This window comes from Acinonyx jubatus, chromosome A2 (assembly GCF_027475565.1).
Source record: "Acinonyx jubatus isolate Ajub_Pintada_27869175 chromosome A2, VMU_Ajub_asm_v1.0, whole genome shotgun sequence".
Classification (NCBI taxonomy): Eukaryota; Metazoa; Chordata; class Mammalia; order Carnivora; family Felidae; genus Acinonyx; species Acinonyx jubatus.
This window is the reverse complement of record NC_069383.1, coordinates 142,426,780-142,448,082: the sequence shown is the minus strand read 5'-3', so window position 1 is coordinate 142,448,082 and position 21,303 is coordinate 142,426,780. Positions and strand designations below refer to the sequence as shown.

Below are 21,303 nucleotides of genomic sequence, written 5' to 3'. Positions count from 1 at the left end.
GAACACTGAGCCTTACAAAGCAGACAGATCTTTAAATATTAAATTAAAAATTGACTCCACAGCTATTCAATTCAGTCATTAAACATATGAAAACCGGTTAGGTGCCAGGCACAGGGGGTAGTCCCCAACCAGCAAGATGGCCAGGATCATAAGGACAAGGGTGACAGAAGGGACAGGTGGCACCCATGGGGACCAGAGAGAAACCCTTTGACTGGTGTCAGATGCTGTGGCCAATTTTAAACTAACCCACTTAGACTCCACATTTCCCATTAAAGAGATACATATTTGTTGAAATAATATATTTTCATTATTTTAAAAAAATTGACAAATTACATATACTAAGAGAAGTAATGTTAATTTCAAGCCTACTAGGCACATACAGCCACTGTTAAATTTTGGTGTTTTTCTGACCAACATTTTCTTCTAAGCTACCTTTGCTCCTTCCTTTTGTGTAAATCTTGCTCCTTCTTTTTGTGCCGCCAAGGAAGGTACAATTTTAAACATTTCTTTCTTCTAATCACAAAAGAACATACATTTATTATAAGAAAGGTGAAAAACACCCTAAATCCAAAGGACTGAAGAAAATCAACCACAACTTTCTAACTATGTACAGACAACTACTGGTGAGGCTTTGAAGTGAATTCAATCAGCTTAAAACTTCAAACCCACCATTTTGCTAATTAGGGGAACGAAGAAAATAATGTCCTTGATGTTCTGGTGCTCGGTTTACCCCCTTAATAGATTATATTAAAGCTACTATTGATGAAATTTCTTCTATAAACATGATTTCTAACATCTATATAGCAAACCATCAAGGGCTATAAAATTATTATTTCATCCTCTGGGTGGACACTGAGGTTTTGTGTGTATCCTTGTTTTTGTTTGTAATTTGTAGTCTGCTCACTAATAATTCTTTGCCCAATGTCCACCGTGTGCTAGACAGTGTTCTAAGTTCTGATGATACTAGAAACACGATTGACAAAGGTCTCTGTAAATAGGTTTTTGTACATATATCTTGGATCATTTCCTTAGAGTACAATTCTAGAAGCAGAAACGTCGGACTGAAGCATCATACAGATTTAATGGTTGCCTCCCACAAGAGCAGTATTAAAGTGCTTTTTCCTCTCGCAAACAGTGACTTTATAACAGTTTTTGAATTTGGGAGAAGGGCAATCATTTGCAGGAAGCTGGGAAGTGAAGTTCTAGGAGGCATGCACTACTTAAAATCCAGCATGAATGAGGAAAAAGTTCCTTATTAATCATAAAGTAATAAAATGGAAGATGTGGCCAAGCACCCAAACCTATGGCCAGACTGTTTTAATCCTGTCTCTACCACTCACAGGTGAGTGGTTCTGAGAAGGTATTCATCCTATCTGTGCCTCGGTTTCCTCATCTTTAAAATGGGAATAATCATCACACACAGCAAAGGGCTATTGTGGTGATTGCATGAGTTAAACACACAGAAAGCACTTAAAACAGTGCTTCCCATTAATTACTTGTGTGATCTTTCTTTTACATAAAGTCTAATCTATAGGACTTCTTATGGCACAATTATGAGGTAAAGTAAATCTCCTTCTCCAATTCCCAAAGATTTTCACTTGTTGATCCAGAAAAAAAATCATGAAAGAAAATCAAAAATTAGGTGTGAAACCTAACGGAGCTGCAGATTTTATCTCCCTCCCATCACTTGCTCTGCACCCAGGTCCTCATGTAGGTCCTGAGGCAACATCAAGCCCTTTGGGTCCCATGACCACAGAATATTGTCTATCTCCTCAGTCTTTCCACAGACACCAGGAACCACAGACCTCAGTGGGAGAAATACCCTGCCTGGGAAATGCTCTAAATTGAATTGTCTAAAGCTCTCAGTGCCGTTGGCTCGCAGGAAAGTGCCAGGATCTGGAGAGACCTGGCATTTTGAGTTATGCGACAAATTACCCGAAGAAGGCAGATTTCGACAGGAGCTACAGCCGACTGTGAATTTGACGTCCGGCCGTTGGTGATTAATGACATCAGGGAAAACAAGCCAGCAGGCACCCATGTTAAGAGAGAAAGCTATTTTAAACATCCCCCATTCTAATTAAATATTTCTTCTTACAACACTTGCAACCTAAAAATAGGTTTGATCTGTCCATTGGGGGCCACTTCATGTTGACAGCAGAAGTTTAATTAGATTCCTCAAGCAGGAATGTTATTCTCCAAGGTTTTTGATACTGGCGTTAACTCCAGGACTGAAGGCTCAGTTGCATGTGTATCTGGTGCCTGCTAAAGTGGAAGACAGTATTTTCTACAAAATCCTGACGCTAGAGGAGGGGGACAGAAAGGCACATTTACACTTGGTATAATCCAGCAATGGGTGATCATGAATATACTGAACACTTTAGCATAGAAAGTGTTTCATATGCCAGGTTCCAGCTCAACACAGAAGCCCCAAGAATATACTTGGCATGAATATCTGCTGGAGTAGAATACACCATTCCCCCACGGCAGTATTTTGACTGAAATAATGACAATTTAGTCAACCCGATGGTCGGTCACTTGTTAAGCTACTGGTCACTTGGAAACCTAGACTGTTGATATATTTAAGCAACAGAGCACTGATGAACACAGTGAATGTGTCCAGCATTTTGCTACTCAAAACACTCCAATATCCTTGGTGTCTATTCAGTCGGCCATTCATTCAACCAGTTCTTATCAAGCACCTTCTAGGAGCATACAAGTGGTGACTAAGTCAGACAGAGTCCCTGTCCTAATGGTCTTGGAAATTGAGGAAATACCATGTGAATCTCAATCGTTGAAAGTAGAACCGTTGAGTTTGGAACTTTGGATAACATAACTATGCTGCCTCACCAACACTCAACCACACACTGACCCTTGTGCTTTTTTTTTCCTTAAGTAGGCTCCAGGCCCAGTGCAGAGCTCAGTGTGGAGCTTGAACTCACAACCCTGAAATCAAGACTTGAGCTGAGATCAAGAGTCAGACACTAAAAAAAAAAAAAAAAGTCAGATGTTTAACCGAGCCACCAGGCACCCCTATCCTTATTCTTTTTTATTCTTTGCAATTTGACAGGCAGAACATGGTACCTCAGGGTTGTTTTGTGTCAGCGGCCGGGGTGGGGGGGGGGCAGTTATTACTAAAAAGATTGAATTTCTTTTCCAAATGTGTGTTGGCTGGTTGAACTTTGTGAGTCATCCGCTTATGTCCTTCACTCATTTGTCTATTAACATCCTTATATATACAACTCTTCATATTCTCTACCCATTTTTCAATTGTTTTTCTGTCAATGATTAGATCATTTTACACATTAAGGAAATAAAGCTTACTCAACATCATTCATCATCAAGGAAATGCAAATCAAAACCGCAATGAGCTATCACCTCACCCCTGTCAGATGGGCTATTATCAAAAAGACAAGAGATAAACACTGGTGAGGATGTGGAGAAAAGGGAACCCTTATATACTGTTGGTGGGAATGTAAACTGGTGCAGCCACTGTGGAAAACAGTACGGAGGTTTAGAACTACAATATGACCCAGCAATCCCACTTCTGGGTATATATCCAAAGCAAACAAAATCGTTATCTTGAGGACATCTGTACTCTCATGTTCACTGAAGCATTATTCTTAATAGTGCATGGAAATAAGGTAAGTGTTCACCAATGGATGAACGGATCAAGAAAATGTGGTACATATATACAATGGAATATTATTCAGCCTTAAAAAAAATTAGGAAAGCCTGTCACTTGTGACAGCATGGATGGACATGGTGGACATTATGCTAAGTGAAATAAGCCAGACAGAGATGGACAAATGCATGTGAAACTTCACTTCTATGTTAATTTAAAAAAAGGTCCAAGTCAGAAACAGAGTAGAAAAGTGGGCACCAGGGGCTGGCTGGTGGGAGAAATGAGAAGCTGGTAAAAGGATACAAACTTTTGGTTATGAGGTAAATAAGACCCGAGGATCTAATATATAACATGATGACTACAGTTGGTAAGACTCTATTATATAATTCACATATGCTATGAAAAAAGAATTTAAATGTTCTCACCAAAAAAAAGAAGTAAATGAAAAAGTTTTAAATAAATTAACCCTTTGTCAGGAAATTAACTGTATAAGGTTGTAGTTTCTCATGATTCTAACAGACGTTTTTTAGGGGGAGGGCTGTGCTGATGATTTTTTAACTCTTATGTAATTGTCTTTATATTTATGTTTCTGCCTTCAGTAACATGTTTAGAGACATTCACATTCCCAAATTAAGTGTTTTAAATGTTCATCCATCTTTTCTCCTTGTTTAAATCTTTAACTCATCCAGGACTTTGATAGGAGGTTAAGAGGTAGAATCTAGTTATATTTTCCCCCAAATTCAACCAGTTGCCAGAGCCTTCTTTAAACTTTCCAAATGTTTCCAAATGGTGTCCAGAGGCACAGCCCAAATGGGGCCTCATTCAGCCGTCCAAAGCATCAAATGACCGCCAATGGAATGACCACAAGGCAATAAACAGGTTCCATCAAAAATTATGGAGGAGAGAGCCAAATATTTTCCCTCTGAGAGTATTATTAAGAAAAGTATTTTGTCTCAAAGCTCTAGCAGGGGGGACAAATGCTATTAGAAAAAAATCAGAGAAGTGTTTATTCTGAGCCAGTGGTCAAGGTGAAGACTAAAAGAGATACACACATGCTACAGACTCCAGATGGGATTGAAGACTGATTCTCATGTTTAAAGATCAAGAATAACTTTCCTCAGAAGTGCAGGTAATTATTAATTTATTCAGATGTTAACTCCTGGTACCAGGACAAAATGTCCATGACCTCTCCACGGGTTAGAGTTCTGACAGCCGGGCTGAATTGCCAATTTGGAGGATTCTTGCTTGACTTGGAGGAATCTTTGAGCCTAGAAAATACAGATCGTGGGTGGTCGAATGTTGTCTTGGCTAGAGATAGGAGGATGGACTTGATGTCCAGAAATTGCTGTTGACAGGTCTTCAGATGCCTATCTCTGTGGTTGTTCTTTTCTTCCTTGTTCCTTTCTTCCTTGTTTTCAGAAACATGATGGTTCCACGTTTGAGATACGTCTGATCAGCTCCAGATACAGCCTCCTCAGCCTTCTTTCACCCTTCAGCTATTTAGTGAGCATGTTCTATGTCCCAAGAAATGTTATGAAGTTGGGATACTGTGAAGGACAAGGCAGACAGGCCGCTGGCCTCATGGGGCTTACCTTCTACAACAGGAACTGGCAAACTACAGTCTGCAGGCCAAGTCTGTCCCACGACATAGACCCGTAAGGCCCAACAGCCAAGAATGGTTTTTATGTTTTTAAAGGTGTTTTTTTTTAATCAAAAGGAGAATATTTCCTGACACATGAAAATGATACACATTTCAAATTACAGTGTCTACAAATAAAGTATTGGAATACAGCCACATCCATTTCCTTACATATTGCCTAATTAGGCTCTTTCACACTTAAAATGGCAGAGATGAATCAGTGTGACAGACCCCATATGGCCACAGAGCTTCAAATATTTTCTGACCCGTTACTGAAAAGGTTTGCTCTTGTGGAAGGCAGACTAGACAGGAAAATAAGAGGATTACAGACTAAGGAAGACTCTGTGGGAGGTCTTGACAGCAGGGGTCAGGGAAGGCACCGCTGGAGAGATGTGACTTGAACTGAGACCCTGAGGTCTCAGCTTGTGAAGAGCCACGGGGAACGGCACCTCAGGCAGTAGGAATAGCAAGTACAAAGACCCTGAGGCACGAAGAGTCAGGAAAGGATGTGTGCCGAGGCACGTGGGAACGGGCAGCAGGGAGGCTAGGGGGAAGAGGGGAGGGTGGGGTGGAATCACTCCGATCACACAGAAACAGGGCTAGAAGCAGAGGGGGCCTGACTCCCCCAGGTGCCCAGGAAAGGCATGAAAGTGGCTCAGACCAGAGAGGTGGAGTAGAAATGCCGGTTCTGGAGAGAGTCAAAGTACATGTTGGAGGTGGAGCCCACAAACCTTAGCGATGGACCGGATGTAGGCAAAGGGCAAGGGCAAGGGCAAGGGCAGGGCTGGACATCCTGCTTACACTGGGCAGCAGGGGGCACCATTGCTAAGATGGGCCAGGGAGTTACAGCGAGCATAGGAGTTGGAGGGGAAACTGAGGACTTGTCTTTAAAATGCTTGAGGAAAGATGTCAAATGGAGGCTGGATCTAAGGATCTGGAGCTCCGGGAAGAGGCTGGCGATGGGGACGGGAAATCTGACAAACCCATCCTCTGAGGCTGTGTGTTTATTAAAAAGACTCACCCTGGAGATCCTACTCATGAATTGGCCACTTCCCTGCCCACAGGCCACGGGGTTTCTGTGGCTACCAGCAGCCAGATGCTCTAAGTACACCCTCCCTTCCAACCAGAGGAATGCTCCATGTACATCCATTTCACCATCTGACAAACATTTATGAGCATCTTTTTAGTCCCATTACCTCAAGTCACACATGTCAGTCACTGCCTACAGTCCCCTGGCATGAAGCGGGATTCCTGGAAGCAGGGCGAGTGTTCTTTACAATAGGCCACCACACCTCATTGTACAGGGCTCATGAAAAATGTATCCTGCTCAACTTGAAGCAACTCTAGGCCTGTGAAAACTTACCTCCTGTTTTCAGCAGAAGAGCTCAGCTTGGAAATGCCTGGGCAGTTAGGTAGACAGGCTCTGGACTTCTGTGAGCATGTGGACTTGTTTGGGTCACTGAAAAAACTATTAGCAAGGTCACCTCTCAAGCAACACTGGCACTGGTTCCCCATCTCCTTGGCAAGCCCCATCTTGTAAGTATGCAAGCATAAAATTACCCAATTTGTACCCTAGAGATCCCCTCTGCATTCTTTCAGGCTGTGAGGACCTCCCCAAATCAGTTTTATAGAAGTGTTTACCAGCTCCCAAGGTCCAGGGCAGATCGAAGGCATTAAATCCCCACCCCCAACTCCACAGCATTCAGTGAAGACATTCCAAGTACCAGTAAAACCTTCAAGTGGTGGTCCTGACAAAATTCAAGGTTCTATTTACTGCCATGGAAACACCAACTGGCTCAAAATGAGAAGCTGGGGTTCTTGTCTTGCTTCTTCTATCAGCTGGCCATTTGGGTACAGAGTGTCCCTTCTCTGGGTCTCAGGCACCTCACTCATGTGTAACAGAAAGGAACATATTCCCTACTTCAGAGACACTTGATGAGCATCTGGACCTGGGGATACAGACATCAGCAGGCAGGTGTCTGCCCTCAAGGAGACTAGAGCTTAAGTCGCATCCTTGCTCAAGGTGGCATGGGCACAAAAATCACAGCCATGGACAGCAGTTTGCATGGCACGCTTGGTACTCTCGGTGCTAAGTATTACACGACTGACCTCGTTTCACCCAGCAATCCTATGAAGGAGGCATTCCACCACCCCGTTTTAACAGATGGGAATCTGTGGGCTGGAGACTGAACGACTTGTTGACCAAGGTCACATACACAGCAAGTAAGAGGTAAAGCTGGGACTCAGTCCCAAGCAGGCAAATTCTGGTGAGCTTGCCCTTTGACACCTGAAAGTCTCCTTGGTCAGGTACAGCTTCCCAGAGGGGGTTCACCCTGGTATTCTGGCGCCTACCCCAGAGGGTAGGATAGGATGAGCATCCCCTCTGGTGGGTGAGGAATTTGCCCATAACAATAGTTAAGCCCTGTAACTGCATCTATAACTCACCGAATCCCTACAATAATCATATCAGGCAGATACTAGTATTGCTTCTGTTACAGGAACGATTGAACTAAGTCACAGAGAGGTCGAGTAACCGATCCCAGGTCCCACAGGTAGTTTAGGGCCCAGGCCAACAGGCTCCAAGCAGTGCAGCCTAAGGTAGTCCAAAAAGATAAAGTGACCGACTCACAAGATACAGAACCACGGCTCAGGACCCAGCCTGTGATCTTAACAACACACCATGCTGGGTTTAGTGCTCAGAGTCAACTGATCTGATGGACACACTGTACTAGATGGTAAACGCTTTCCCAATCTCCCCAGCTTTTCCTACAGCACCCTTCTCATTCCCACTAAAGTGCCTCTTGCCTCCAGACCTGTGAGCCTCCCTGTCCTTAAGCCTGGTACACACATACCTTCCCCTGTGCCCGGATCACCCCTACTTACCCTGAGACTGAACTGAACCTTCCCTGAACACTTGACTTTCCACATCTGACTTTCATGCACACATATCAAGCCCAACTCCTTCCCCCATCTCTGCAAGTATCCCAGTAATGTAGGTGGGGATAGGCACATGCTGTCCCCTTCCAGACTGCCAGCTACAAGAGGGAAGAGATAACTCAGCACTCGGCATGTCACAGCACTTCAGTTGTCAGTGACAAGGATTTAAGAGGGAGTTGGAACTTGTCGCTGTCCCACTATACCCTAGGCAGGGGATTCATGCAGTCTTCTTTCATCTCCTCTAGGGTACCATGCTCTCCCTCACCACCGGACCTTTGTACATGCTTTGCCTAGGTCTCAAACATTCTCTGATGTCCTCCTTTTTTTATCCAGTCTCCTGTCCCTTATCTTAGGTCAGGTTGACTTGTTTTAAGCTCCCCTAGCCCCATGTACATTTCCTTTCAAGAAGTACTTCCCCAATTGTGATCACTGGACCCCTGGGAGGTCCCCAAGACCCTTTCAGGGAGTCTGTGAGATCAAAGCTATTTTTGTAAATCACTAATCATTAAGAAATACAGTACCACTGAAACTATTATGCTACATGTCAATTATATCTTAATTAGAAAAGCAAATACAAAGCAAATCACAGCAGGTGCTCAATAAATATTCAGAAAATGAGCAAACCAAAGGCCTACTAAAGGGTCCGAGCGTCAAAGTGCGTGCCTGAGACAAAACCCACCATGCCAACGACAAGTCTAAAGGCCACATTTGGGAAGCGGCTGTGGAAGGCCCCTCCGGAGGGAGATAGGAGAGGACAAGGAATACAGGCGGCCCCTCCCCTGGAACAGGGGGCCCAATGGTCAAAATCTTCAGGCACAACATGATGCTATAAATGTGTAACCTCCCACTTGGCTCTGCGTTTTTCCCATCTTTTGCAAATGCATCTGGAACATATTAGAAAGGGGTCAGACTGGTTTGGAAAATGTTTGGGTAACTCTGGACATGGGAGGGGGGGCTGGAACCTGTAGGGAAGAACATGACCCCTAGACAGAGTTTACGGTTATGGCCACAGAGCTGCTAGCCTGCCAGTCCAGGACAAGCACCCTGGGCCTCCCCGACTCTTGCCCTGCCCTTCTAGAGGCCTCTGGCTCCACCCCCTCAAAGACCCCATTTCCTACTTGCTTTGGTAAGGAGACGTCCCTCCACACCCCCTACCACTATCCTTCTCCTATTGCCTCTCCTGACCCAAACCACAAACTCAACCCAGGCCCTGCTCCATGAATAATAATGGCAATGACAGTAATAGTAACCCACAAATTATTTCCAATCTACTGAGCCCTCGTGTCCCAGGTAAAGAGCTTTACACACATTCTTTCATTTTATCCTTTGAAAAAACTCTCAAATCATATGTATTCCCATTCCTACTTCACAGATGAACTGAGGGGCAGAAAGGTGACCCAACTCTCCCGTGGTCATAAAGCTTAAAATCAAACCCAGAATTATCCAGCACCAAAGCTTGTTTTGTAACACACACAACATCCACAGCACAGCGAAATTCTAGGAGCGTAAGAGAATAGTGTAGAAGCCGATTCCTTTTCTTCCAAATCAAGGAGATGCAGAGCAGCTAAGAGAAGGAGCCGGAAAGTACAGGCGAAGTTCCCATCCTTGGCACCTGCCACCTGTACCAACGAGCTCCTGCCTTAAATTCACTCTCCTCTACCCTCAGCTGTAGCTCCCAAATCAATCTACTGGCCAAATTAAATGCCCAGCACTGTCCTCACGAGCTAGCACAACGTGAGCAGCTACAATGGACTCAGAAACCCCCTTGCTCAGCAATGCCCCGCCCACCTTCACTCCTCAGAAGACAGGATTATTCAGAATAGAGAGAAGTTAATTTTCTTTTTTTTTTGATTTTCAACATATTTTTATATTAAATATAATTTATTGTCAAATTGGTTTCCATACAACACCCAGCGCTCATCCCAACAGGTGCCTCCTCCATGCCATCACCCACTTTTCCCTCTCCCCTACCCCCCATCAATCCTGTTTGTTCTCAGTATTAAAGTCTCTTGTGGTCTTATGGGAGTCTCTGTAACTCCCTCCCCCCTTCCCCTCCACCATGGTCTTCTGTTAAGTTTCTCGGGATCCACATAAGTGAAAACATATGGTAACTGTCTTTCTCTGCCTGACTTACTTCACTTTAGCCTAATACCCTCCAGTTCCATCCGCATTGCTACAAATGGCCACATTTCATCCTTTCTCGTTGCCAAGTAGTATTCCATTGTATATATAAACCACATCTTCTTGATGCACAGGGGCACTTGCACCCCAATGTTTATAGCAGCACTTTCAACAATAGCCAAATTATGGAAAAAGCCTAAACGTCCATCAACTGACAAATGGATAGAGAAGTTAATTTCCTAAAACACTTCTTTCATTCGCTCGGGCTATCCCTGAGAAATCCAGGGTTAATGTTTAACTCCGGGCTTGCAGTGGAGACCAGCCCCCAGGCTCAGCAGAGCATAGAGGAAGGAGGCCAGCCAGGGCACTTCCCCTGCCCACGGCTCACCATCAAAGGACTCCACTGCCCTCCAGTTGGTGGCCACCCCTCCAGTGGCAGTTGAAAAGGGAACAGAATGGAAACCTGGGGAAAAGACACAACTGCAATCAACTTCACACAAACCTGTTCCAGGTCCAGAGTTTCACTGTCCCATAGGAGCCACCTGACAAGACTTCCTGCGTGGGATACACTCTGGACTTAGCACAAATGCAAATTGTCTCAACAATAATGTTCATAATGACTTCGCGTGAAAATGACCAATAGTTTTGATATATTGGGTTAAATATATTATCAGAATTAATTCCATTTCCTTCCTTCTGTTTTTATCAGGCTATTACTCAATCTTAAATGACACAGGTGGTTGGCATTACATTCTGTTTGACAGCAATGCCCTGGACAGAGGCCCTGGATACAACTGTTCCTGCTGCTTCTTCCTCTTCCTCCCACCATGATGGCTCAGTCACCAGCTGGACCTTCCTCCCCTTTAAGCCTGCCCCTCCCTTGCTTCAGCGCTCCCCAGGGCTCCCCATTACAGGTCACATCAACCCTCAGCCACTCTCCCCAGCCCTCCAGGCAGCCCTGGTGCATTCACTGGCCCTGTGCTGACCTTAGCTAGTGACCCTGGAAGCCATCTCCACCCTCCTTCGTCTCTTCTGCCCTCCTGGCATGCTGTCCGAGCAGGGTAAAGAACAACCCCCTCCTGCCCCCACTCCTCACGGTCTTTTACCTTCAGAAGTTTGCACATAATTACTCCTTCCCCTCCTCTTTAATGAGCTCCTGGCTCCCGGGGTGCAGGAACATGGGCCCAGACTTGCCCTTCTTCTGGGGCTGGTTGCTGCCCGGCCACACCCACCTCACCCTATTGCTAATGCCCAGCAGGTGGGGGCCCCTGGAGCTCAGCCTCTCTCGCCTGAGCTGCACACCTGTCAGGCACTGACACCCAGGCGGGGTGACCCTGCTCTCACAGCTTCTCCTCAGGAGCTCCTTTACTGGCGACCATCTCCCCACCTGCCATTCCTTCAAGTGTTCAGGCTCTTACTCTGCCAGGAGCCCTCTCCCCAGGCTTTCACCTCAGCAACGCCCACACTTCCACTCTCAGCAACTCCTAAAGCACCCACCCCTGGAGCAGAAAGAAACCCCCACTGTCTGCCCTCAGATATTCACCAAGCACCCTCACCCATAGCATTTAATCCTTGCTGCTATCCCATGTGACAACAATCATGCCCATTTCATAGACAAGTAAATTGAAGCTTGGAGTGACAATTTGCTCAGGATCAGGCTGAGCCACACTCTGAAGGAAATTGCTCAGGATCAGGCTGAGCCACACTCTGAAGACAAGTCAGTCTGTAAACTTCAGCACTCACTAATGTTGTCAGGAGAGCACAGGTGGACCAAGGTTTGAACCCCAACAGTATCACTTTTCAGGGCTGCAGTTTTATGCAAGCTTCTTAGTCCCTCTCTGCCTCTGTTTCCTCGAGCAGGGATTGCATTTAAAACAATACCTAGATGGGGCACCTGGGTGGCTCAGTCAGTTAAGCATCTGACTCTTTGTTTAGGCTCAGGTCATGATCTCATGGTTTGTGAGTTCGAGCCCCACATAGGGCTCTGTGCTGACAGTGAGGAGCCTGCTTGGGATTCTCTGTCTCCCTCTCTATCTGCCCCTCCCCGACTCATGCTGTCTCTGTCTCTCTCAAAAGTAAAATAAATGAAGTTTAAAAATAAATAAATAAAACAGAACAATGCCTAGAAAAGGGTCAGCGGCAGTGCAAGCAAGGTCAAAGTGATATCCTTGCCGAAAGAGGAGGTGAGCCAAGGAACACAGACTACCCGTAGAAGTGGAAGGAGAAAGAACGGATTCTCCCCGAGAGCCCCAGAAGGAATGCAACCCCACCACCTGTGACTTGAGCCCATGAGACCCACTGACAGAATTCTGTTCCAACCTGCAGAACTGTAAGAGAATACAGTTCGAGTTGTTTTAAAACACTGCCTACAAGTGCCATGTAGTAAGGGCTCAATAAGCTTCAGCTGTTGGTCCTAGCGAGCCTCCAGTCTTGTTCTGCACTCGGCTGGGAGCTCCGGGAGTATGTGAGATGTGCCCTGGGCCACTCTTGGCCTCCCTGCCCTAGTCTACAGTGAGGGTCTTGAGGGTACCATGATGATGAGGGTGAGACGGAGGGGGCCAGGGGAACACAGGTGTTGTGGACTGAATGTTTGTTCCCTCCATCCTTATGTTGAAACCTTAACCCCCAACGTGATTGGGTTAGATGGGGGCATGCAGGCGGGGCCCTCTTGATGGGATTAGTGGGTCTCCAGTTCCCTTCCCCCTCCCCCTCCACCCTGTCAGGTGAGGACACAGTGAGAAGGTGGCCCTCTGCAAGTCAGGAAGAGAGCCGTCACCAGAACCTGACCATCCGACACCCTGATCTCACACTTCCAGCCTCCAGAATGATGAGAAAATAAACTTCTGTGGTTCAAGCCACCAGTCTCTGGTATTTCACTGTGGCAGCCTGAGCAGGCTGAGACAGGAGGTCAGTCTTGTCTAGAAAAGCCCAGAAAACAAGGAATGAATGGCACAGCCCAACCTCACAGGAATCTCCAGACCTCAGTGCTCCTTGGCACAGAGGCCCTAATAGCGAGCACAGGAAGACAGTCTCCACACCTCATGGACCTTGTAACCAAGATAATAATCGAGTTGGAGCAGGCTGTGTGTGAAAAACAAGCCTAGGGGCCCTCATCTAGACACCAACCCGGTGGGACTTCACATCCTGGGGTCCAGACCACACTTTAAAAATCCACCACCACCACACTATTCCTTTTCCTGATTCCAAAAGGAGGAGGGCACACTGAAGAAATGTTTTTAAGAAGAAAAAAGAAAATGCATGTCAATCCTACCATCCAGAGAAAACATGCTGTTAATATTTTGTGCATTTCCCTCAGTTTTTAAAAAATATTTTGTAATGTTTTTATTTATTTTTGAGAGAGAGAAAGTGTGAGCGAGGGAGGGGCAGAGAGAGAAGGAGAGACACAGAATCTGAAGTGGGATCCAGGCTCTGAGCTGTCAGCACAGAGCCCGACGCAGGTCTTGAACCCAGGAACCGTGAGATCATGACCTGTCCTGAAGGTGGACTCTTAACTGACTGAGCCACTCAGGCGCCCCTCCCCCATCTTTTTAGAAGTAGAAAGACTTCTAAGATTCTTCCATAGCTGAGCTCAGGCTAGATACTCCTCCATGACCTGCCTTTCCCCTTCAAGATTCTATCACAACAAATTTTCCCTGTCACCAACGTTTCTTTGTAAACCACATTTTAAGAGTAAAATAACATTTCATCATCTGGTTGTCCCATAATTTAACCATTTCCCTTATTGTTAAACATTAAGGTGGTTTCTAATAGCACACTGCCATAAATAATGCCACGAGAAATGTGATGCTACATAAATTTTTATTCACCTACCTACCCCTGATCATCTCCTTATGATGGATTGCTGGATTCAGGATTACTGTGATTGCCTACATGCTGTTTTATGACTCATGACCCTCACAGAGCGGCACAGGTATGACAGCATCTGTCTCACGACATCCTCACCAGCATTGAGTATTATTTCTTTTCAGTATTTTGATAATGTATTATAATATTTGTTTGCATATTTCTTTAAATGCTTATGAGAAAGAATTGGCACAGGTTTTGATAATTTGGCTCTGGAAAAAAAAAACAGGTCAGAGAAATATTCCACTGAATTTGACACCAGCTGAAATTAGACATTTGTTTTCAAGAAATGCAGTATTATTATATTTAAGTCAGCTGAACTTTGTGATTCTAACTTGTGGGCAGCAAAATAAATAATGCAGAGGTTTGAACAGCCTAGCTTTGGGAACAAACACATAAGCAAAAGAGGAGGCAAGTATCAATATTTATTGAGTGGTTCCCAGTAACCTGTTCTTAACATGCAAAGCCATATTAAATCTTAAATTCTGTAAGATAAAGTTATTTCTAGCTCTATGGAGAGGGAGAGACTGAGATCCAGAGAGCATCTGTAAGGGACCCAGATGACTCGAGCAGGAGCTGTGCACTGGGATTCCAGCACAAGTCTGCCTGCCCCAGAGAACACGTTCTTTCTACTCCCTAACTCAGGCTGCAGTGCAACCAGTGGGTGGAAATAAAGGTGGCCTAGTCTGAAGGTGGGCTCTCGTATAGGATGAAATACCCCATGCCATCTGCTATGTTCCTAGATTCTTCAGCAAACTGTGTCCCATAGACTAGAAGGGAAAACCTCATCCATCAGTCACCTAATTTATCATCTACTGAAAACAGCAATGAATCACAAACAACCTTATACATTTGCACGTGTCGCATTCCTCAAAATGTATGTGAAAGTTAAATGTAAAAAAAAAAAGTTCCACAAAGAAGGAATATGTCTTACCAAGGAATTATATTCACACAGAGCTAAAAACAAAACAAAACCCCGTAGTTTCGGGTTGTTAGAGGCTTATGAAATCTCTGGTTGCTCTAGGACACGGGAGTGATTATAAGACACCAACACATACGAAACACTAGCTCACAGGAAATAAAAATTCATTTCTCTGAAATAGTTAGGTACTGCACGTCTGAGTTCGCGCGTGCGTTTCGCAGTTGCACTCAGAGATGGAAAGCTGTGATTCTAGCATCAGGAAGAGGGGCTTGTTGGTAGCTTCCTACAAGGGGCCGGTGCAGACCCCAGTGAAGACCGGAACGGAGTCTGCTGGCACTAATTTAATGCTTTTTACCAACTCTTTTGAAAAGAATTGGTTATCCATCTTTCTCCCCTTGATAAAGTGAGCTTTCTCAAGCTATGTCCCTTTTAAGAATACCAGTCAGGGAGCTTAGATATATTCCTGGCTGCAAACTGTTAGCTGGGGCAGGGAGACTTGGAAAGCACGTACCTTGTGTTTCAGGCTGGGTCTTGCCTTTTCCTTGTGAACCAGGCCTGTTTGTCTATCTGGCCTTTCTCCTTCCTTCCTACTCTCCTCCCTTCAACTTCTCTACTATAAATTACAAAGAGAAATTCAGCGTTTTGGTAGAAAGGTCCAAATCTTCAACACAATTTACAAATTCTTCATGAGCCTCCAACTGACCTTCCCAGCTCAGCTGGCCACCATCGATCACCTCATTTGTGGCCATGTAGTCATATGGGCCATCTTTGAGGTTCTCAGAGATGCTATTGTACCATAGGGCCTTTGCATGTGCATTTTCTTGTTCCTGGAATGCTCTCCCCTGACTCCACTCCTCTCATCCCTGCTTTTGCCAAGGTACCTCCTACTTACCAAGCCTAGGTTGAGCCTTAAGCTCAATTTCCATTTCTTTGAAGGAAACCTTCTCTTGTTCCCCAGATTGGGTTGAGCTCGATGTTATAAACTCTCAGAGCGGCATGAGTGTGCTGTGTGTCAGTCACCAACTGCACTTCCACATTTGTGTGATGGTTTGATGGTCTGTTTTCCCAATTATCTGGTTAACCCCACAAGACAGAGTCTACACTGGCTCATCCCTGATTCCTCTGTATCTTAGCACTGAGCTTGGCTATGTAAATTTTGCGAGTACAAGGAATGGATAAATAATTGTAATTTTATATTCAGGAAAACCTCCATTCGAGATTGATGGTCAAAATGAAGACATTTTCAATAAAACAAAAACTGAGGCAATTCTCAGCAACTCACTTAAGGAACTTCTAAAGGCTGTACTTGAGTCAGTGAGGAAAATGAGTTCAGATCACAGAAGGTCTAAGTGACAAGATGTTGGCGAATATGTTAGAACATCCACACACACATTTACTGTGTAAAATAATAACTCTGATGTCTACTTTTGGGTACTAAACAACCAATATACTGGTCAAATAAGAGCATATACATTGGGAGAAAGGCAACTGGAAATAAAATAATCCAAGAACCTCTTACTTTTTTGAGAAGAGGATGGATGTACTGATTAATATTAGGCTCTACTAAGTATAAATGTTTAGGTATCTAGGGTATCCACATTGAAAAATCAGATGGAAAATAGAGCTTCTAAAACAGAAAGGAGGAAAAATGGAACGAGGAAAAGGAAGCAAAAATCGTCCAAAAGAACAGAAAGGAAGATAAAAGAAACAAAAAGTAGGGCAAACACAAAGTTCAAAATATATCAACGATCAGAAGCAATATAATGAATGAAACTTTCCAGTTAAAAGATCAAGATTTAAAAAGATTAAAACAATTAAAGACGAGGGGTGCCTGGGTGACTCAGTTGGTTAAACGTCCTACTCTCGATTTCTGCTCAGGTCATGATCTCACTGTTCACAGGTTCAAGCCCCGTGTTGGGTTTGTGTGGACAGTTCAGAGCCTGTTTGGGATTCTCTCTCCTTCTCTCTCTCCTCCTCCCTCACTCTTGCAAGCTGTCCCTTTCTCAAAATAAATCAATAAACTTAAAAAAAAGTAAAGACAAAAAAATCCAACTCTGGATATTTAAAAGAAACTCTTACGACCTAAAGACAGAGTAGTTGCATAGAAGGACTGAAAGAGACAAATACCAACCGAAAAAAGACAACAGCAACCATATTAGTGCCCAACCAATAGACATGAGGTGCAAAGCATTGCTAGCTTTAAAGTTACTATATAATAGTAGAAGCTTCCTTTAAGCCAGAAAGATATCAAGTGAAGAAATGGGTATGAGGCCACCAACTCATTTACATCTTCAAGTCATTAGGAAAACATACTCATAGAAAGGGAGCACCCTGTCAAAACCAAGGGAGAACTCACCCATTGGCTGAGCATGCATCACCTTGCTAGGGACATGCGAAGGCCCTCTACCACCTGCCTCAAGCAGAGACACCTCCCCAAGCTCAGCATGGCTTTATCTCCCTCCACTGCTGGCCACATAGTCTGACTTCTGCTACCGTCTGGCACAGTTCCTCGAGTGCCCCGCTCAATGCCACATAACTTGCTTACATGTCAGTGGTCCCTTGTTCTTCCAGCCCCAGGTCAGAAACTCAACAGGACTTAAATGCTCTGTGTCATATAACTCCCCTCTTCCCCAAACCTTACTGCGTAAGTCCGAGTTAAATTCTTTCTTCTTTCATTCACTCATCCGACACTTTTGCAGAGGTACCAGGTGCCGGGCACCGTCTGGGGTACACAGGAAAAACTCCTTGAGAGTCTGTCTGACTCAGTAGCTAGCCTGGAAAATCCTGCTCCTGTCACCTCCTGGGGAGGGTGGTACGTGATACCAACTGCGAAACTGCGGGGCAGCGTTCCCTCGGAAACCACAACCCTCCCAGCTTCAAGCGCATGTTACCCCCCGCCCCCCGCCCCGCGCCGATATCCTTTGCCACAGTTCACTAGAGGTCATTCCAAACATGTCCATCCTTGCTTCACTTACCCATTTTTATATTTAAAAGCGACTTCAATTATTGCCAAAAATTAATGTTCATCACAGAAAAATTAGAACCTAAAGATTAATACATTTTAAAACCCGATTCTGCCACTTAGAGATAATGACTATGAATTATCTTTCGTGTACTCTATTCACACTGTTTTCACACACACACACACACACACACACACAAATATTTTTGCCCACTTATTTCCATTTTGGAGGAATATTTTGTCTGAGGGCAAAAAGGGGGTGAAGCCCCTTGCATATCAGCAAGCCAGGCACTTGGAGCACTGCTCACAAATCACACATCCCCAGGATCGAGTACAAGTTTTCCAGTGACAATTTGCAAAACCAACAGCACAGCAAACAGTAAGAGAAATACCTTTAAGTAGTCTCCCCCACAAAAAGAAAATCTAGTCCTTTGTATTAGTTTTCTATAAACCCATGACAGCGAGCCTTACTGCCCGCTAGGCACCACAAGATAAAGCACTGAAAATGGCATTGCCCTTGTAGCACGTGTGTCTGTGCTCTCTGAACACCTCATCAAAATTCTCTCCTCTCTTTTTGAAAACTGTGGGAAGAACGCTTAACGTGAGATTTGCCCTCTTAACAATTTTTTGAGTGCACAGTGCGGTATTGTTAACTACGGGCACAACGTTCTACAACAGAGCTCTAGAATATATTCCTCCTGCATGACTGAAACTTTACACTGGTTGAACAGCCCCCCAACTCCCCCTCCCTCCATCCTCTGGCAACCACTCTTCAACTCTTTGTTCCTATGAATCTGACCATTCTGGATACCGCGTGTAAGTAAAATCACACGGTATCCGTCCTTCTGTGACTGGCTTATTTCACTTAGTATAATACCCTCCATTTTCACCCTTATTTGTCACAAATGGCAAGATTTCCTTTTTTAAAGGCTGAATAATATTCCATTAGAGGTATTTGCCACATTTTCCTTATCCATTCTTCTGTGGATGGACACTTAGGTTGTTTCCCTGTCTTGGCTCTTATGAATAAAAGCCGTAAACAGGGGAGTGCAGATATCTCTTGAGATCTCAATTGTGTTAGATACACACCCAGAAGTAGGTCTGCTGGATCGTATGGCAATTCTAGGAACCCTGCGAGTCAGGCTTGCATGAGGCAGTTGAACAACGGGCTGACAGGTGGGCCGATCAGATCTTTTGGCTCCAAACCCAGCATCCAATCTGACAGCCAGGTTACTAGCAAGACAGATCTGGAGAGCTGGTTTCCAGCTGGCTTCTCAGTGTCACTTGAGGCACCTAGAAAAATACAGCTTCCCAGGACTCACCCCAAGCATAATGAATCTGATATCCAAGGGTGGACCCTAGAACCTGTTATGAATATCCTAGCTGATGCTGGAGCTCTGTCACATTTGAAAAGCATAGCAGAAAGCAAATTCACAACTCTTTGATCACCCTGATGGCTCAACTCTTTCTTAAGATAGCAGGAGACACCTCAACACCTTCCAACAAGTTTCTGTTGTGGTGTTGGATTCTGTGATTGCACTATTCTAACTGACACAGTCCGGAAGCCTTGGCACTCTTAGCACCTGCCACATTACAGCCCTCCATCCTGCCTTTTGCATCTAAGTCTCTACGGCGTTATGTACCCACAGGGGCGCATCGACCCATTTGGGCATTATACATACAAGAATAAAGGTCCACAGAACATGGTGGCTGATCTGTGAGTTACAAACTCTAAATTCTAGGGAAACTGTTCTCTGTAGGGTAATTTGTCTGATTTAAATCAATTCCCTGTTGGCCGCAGGTGCCTGTGCTATAGTGAAAGACTGTGGAGGCCACTCTGTCTCCTGTAGGGCCATCCTGAGCCTCTGGTGGGTACAGGCATGGTTCTGGGCCAGTGCTTCTAGAAGAACTTTCCTCCATAGGGGGAGGGGAAGGGAAGTCCCCAGCTGCACTGTCATCTTGGGTATGTGGCTACTGAGCACTTCAAATGTGGCTAGTGCAACTGAGGAACTGGATAATTTTACTTGAATTAATTTAAACTTAAATAGCCATAGGCAGCTAACAGCTCCTGTATTATTGGGCAGTGAGTGCACATCACGCAAGGCAGGAAACACCAGCTTAGTTTTACAGATTGATATTCAGAGAAGGAAAATGACATGCCTGAGGTCACCGAGTGAGGCAGGGCAAGGATTCAAACCCAAATTCACTCCATGATACGTTAACTGCTTCACACACACACACACACACACACACACACACACACACACACACACACCAGATTCACTCCACGATACGTTAACTGCTTGCCACACACACGATGTGTGTAAAACGTTGATAGGGGATCAAATAAAACTGAACATCCCATTTCTGAGATATCAACTCTGTTTTAGTTACAAAGCCAAAACAGAAAGTTAAGCCACGAAGCAGGACACGCACTATCAATTCTGCCTCACCATGTAGACAGCCCGGCCAAGGGACTTGGCTTCCTCCTCCGACAGTCCTGGCTCGAGAGGGGCCTTGTGGTCGAGCGTGTTTTATTGCATGCCCAAAACTCCAAGATAGCTCGGCCTCCGAAAACAAAAGTGATTGCGGGGTGAAGAGGGAAGGGGGCCAAGAGGCTGTCCCCGCATCTCCCAGGGTGGACATGACGTCGGGCCAGTCACATTCGGGCCACCGCACTGATGGGGACAGGGCCCCAGCGCCCTGGGAAGCGTCCCCGGCTGCCTCCTCGGCTCACCGCGTCCCGGGAAAACTCGGTTCTAGCAGTTACGGTCAGCCATTTAAATCGCATTACCCTGTAAGTGGATATACAAATTGTCAGCCCTAATGAAATTTAGGAGGAAGCGGTGGGAGAGGTGAAAACACTCAGAACTGGTTTCTTGGTTTTCGGGCCCCGGATTCAAGTGGTTTACCCTGCTCGCTGAGAACGTGCTTGGAGTGTGGTTTTTCTGCCAGCTCTTGCAGGCTCCCCGGGGAAGGCACGGTCGAGGCTTCTTCCCGCCGCTCACCCTGAGACTGTCCCGTGGCGCGGACCCCGGAGCAGACAGGGCGCTGCTCCGGCAAGACAGGGTCGTTGCTGCACCCCACCAAAGGCCTGGCGCTCGGAGGCATCCGGGAAACGCGGGATGAAAGAGTCAAAGCAGACAGCCCGCAAGCACGGGTGAGTCGCGAAAGTCTGAGAGGCCCCAGGACAGGAAATCCACGGGCGACGCCAGAAATCCCTCCGCAGAGACTGC

At 45.3% G+C, this 21,303-nt stretch overlaps 1 long non-coding RNA gene across 1 annotated transcript in view; it reads right to left on the bottom strand.

Moving 5' to 3' along the window:
• The window catches only part of LOC128314894 (uncharacterized), a 206,200-nt gene extending 184,897 nt beyond the window's left edge, over nucleotides 1-21,303 (bottom strand). Inside the window, exon 1 of the long non-coding RNA XR_008297116.1 lies at nucleotides 20,521-21,303. This is a non-coding gene — a long non-coding RNA (uncharacterized LOC128314894). The remainder of the gene's footprint in view (nucleotides 1-20,520) is intronic.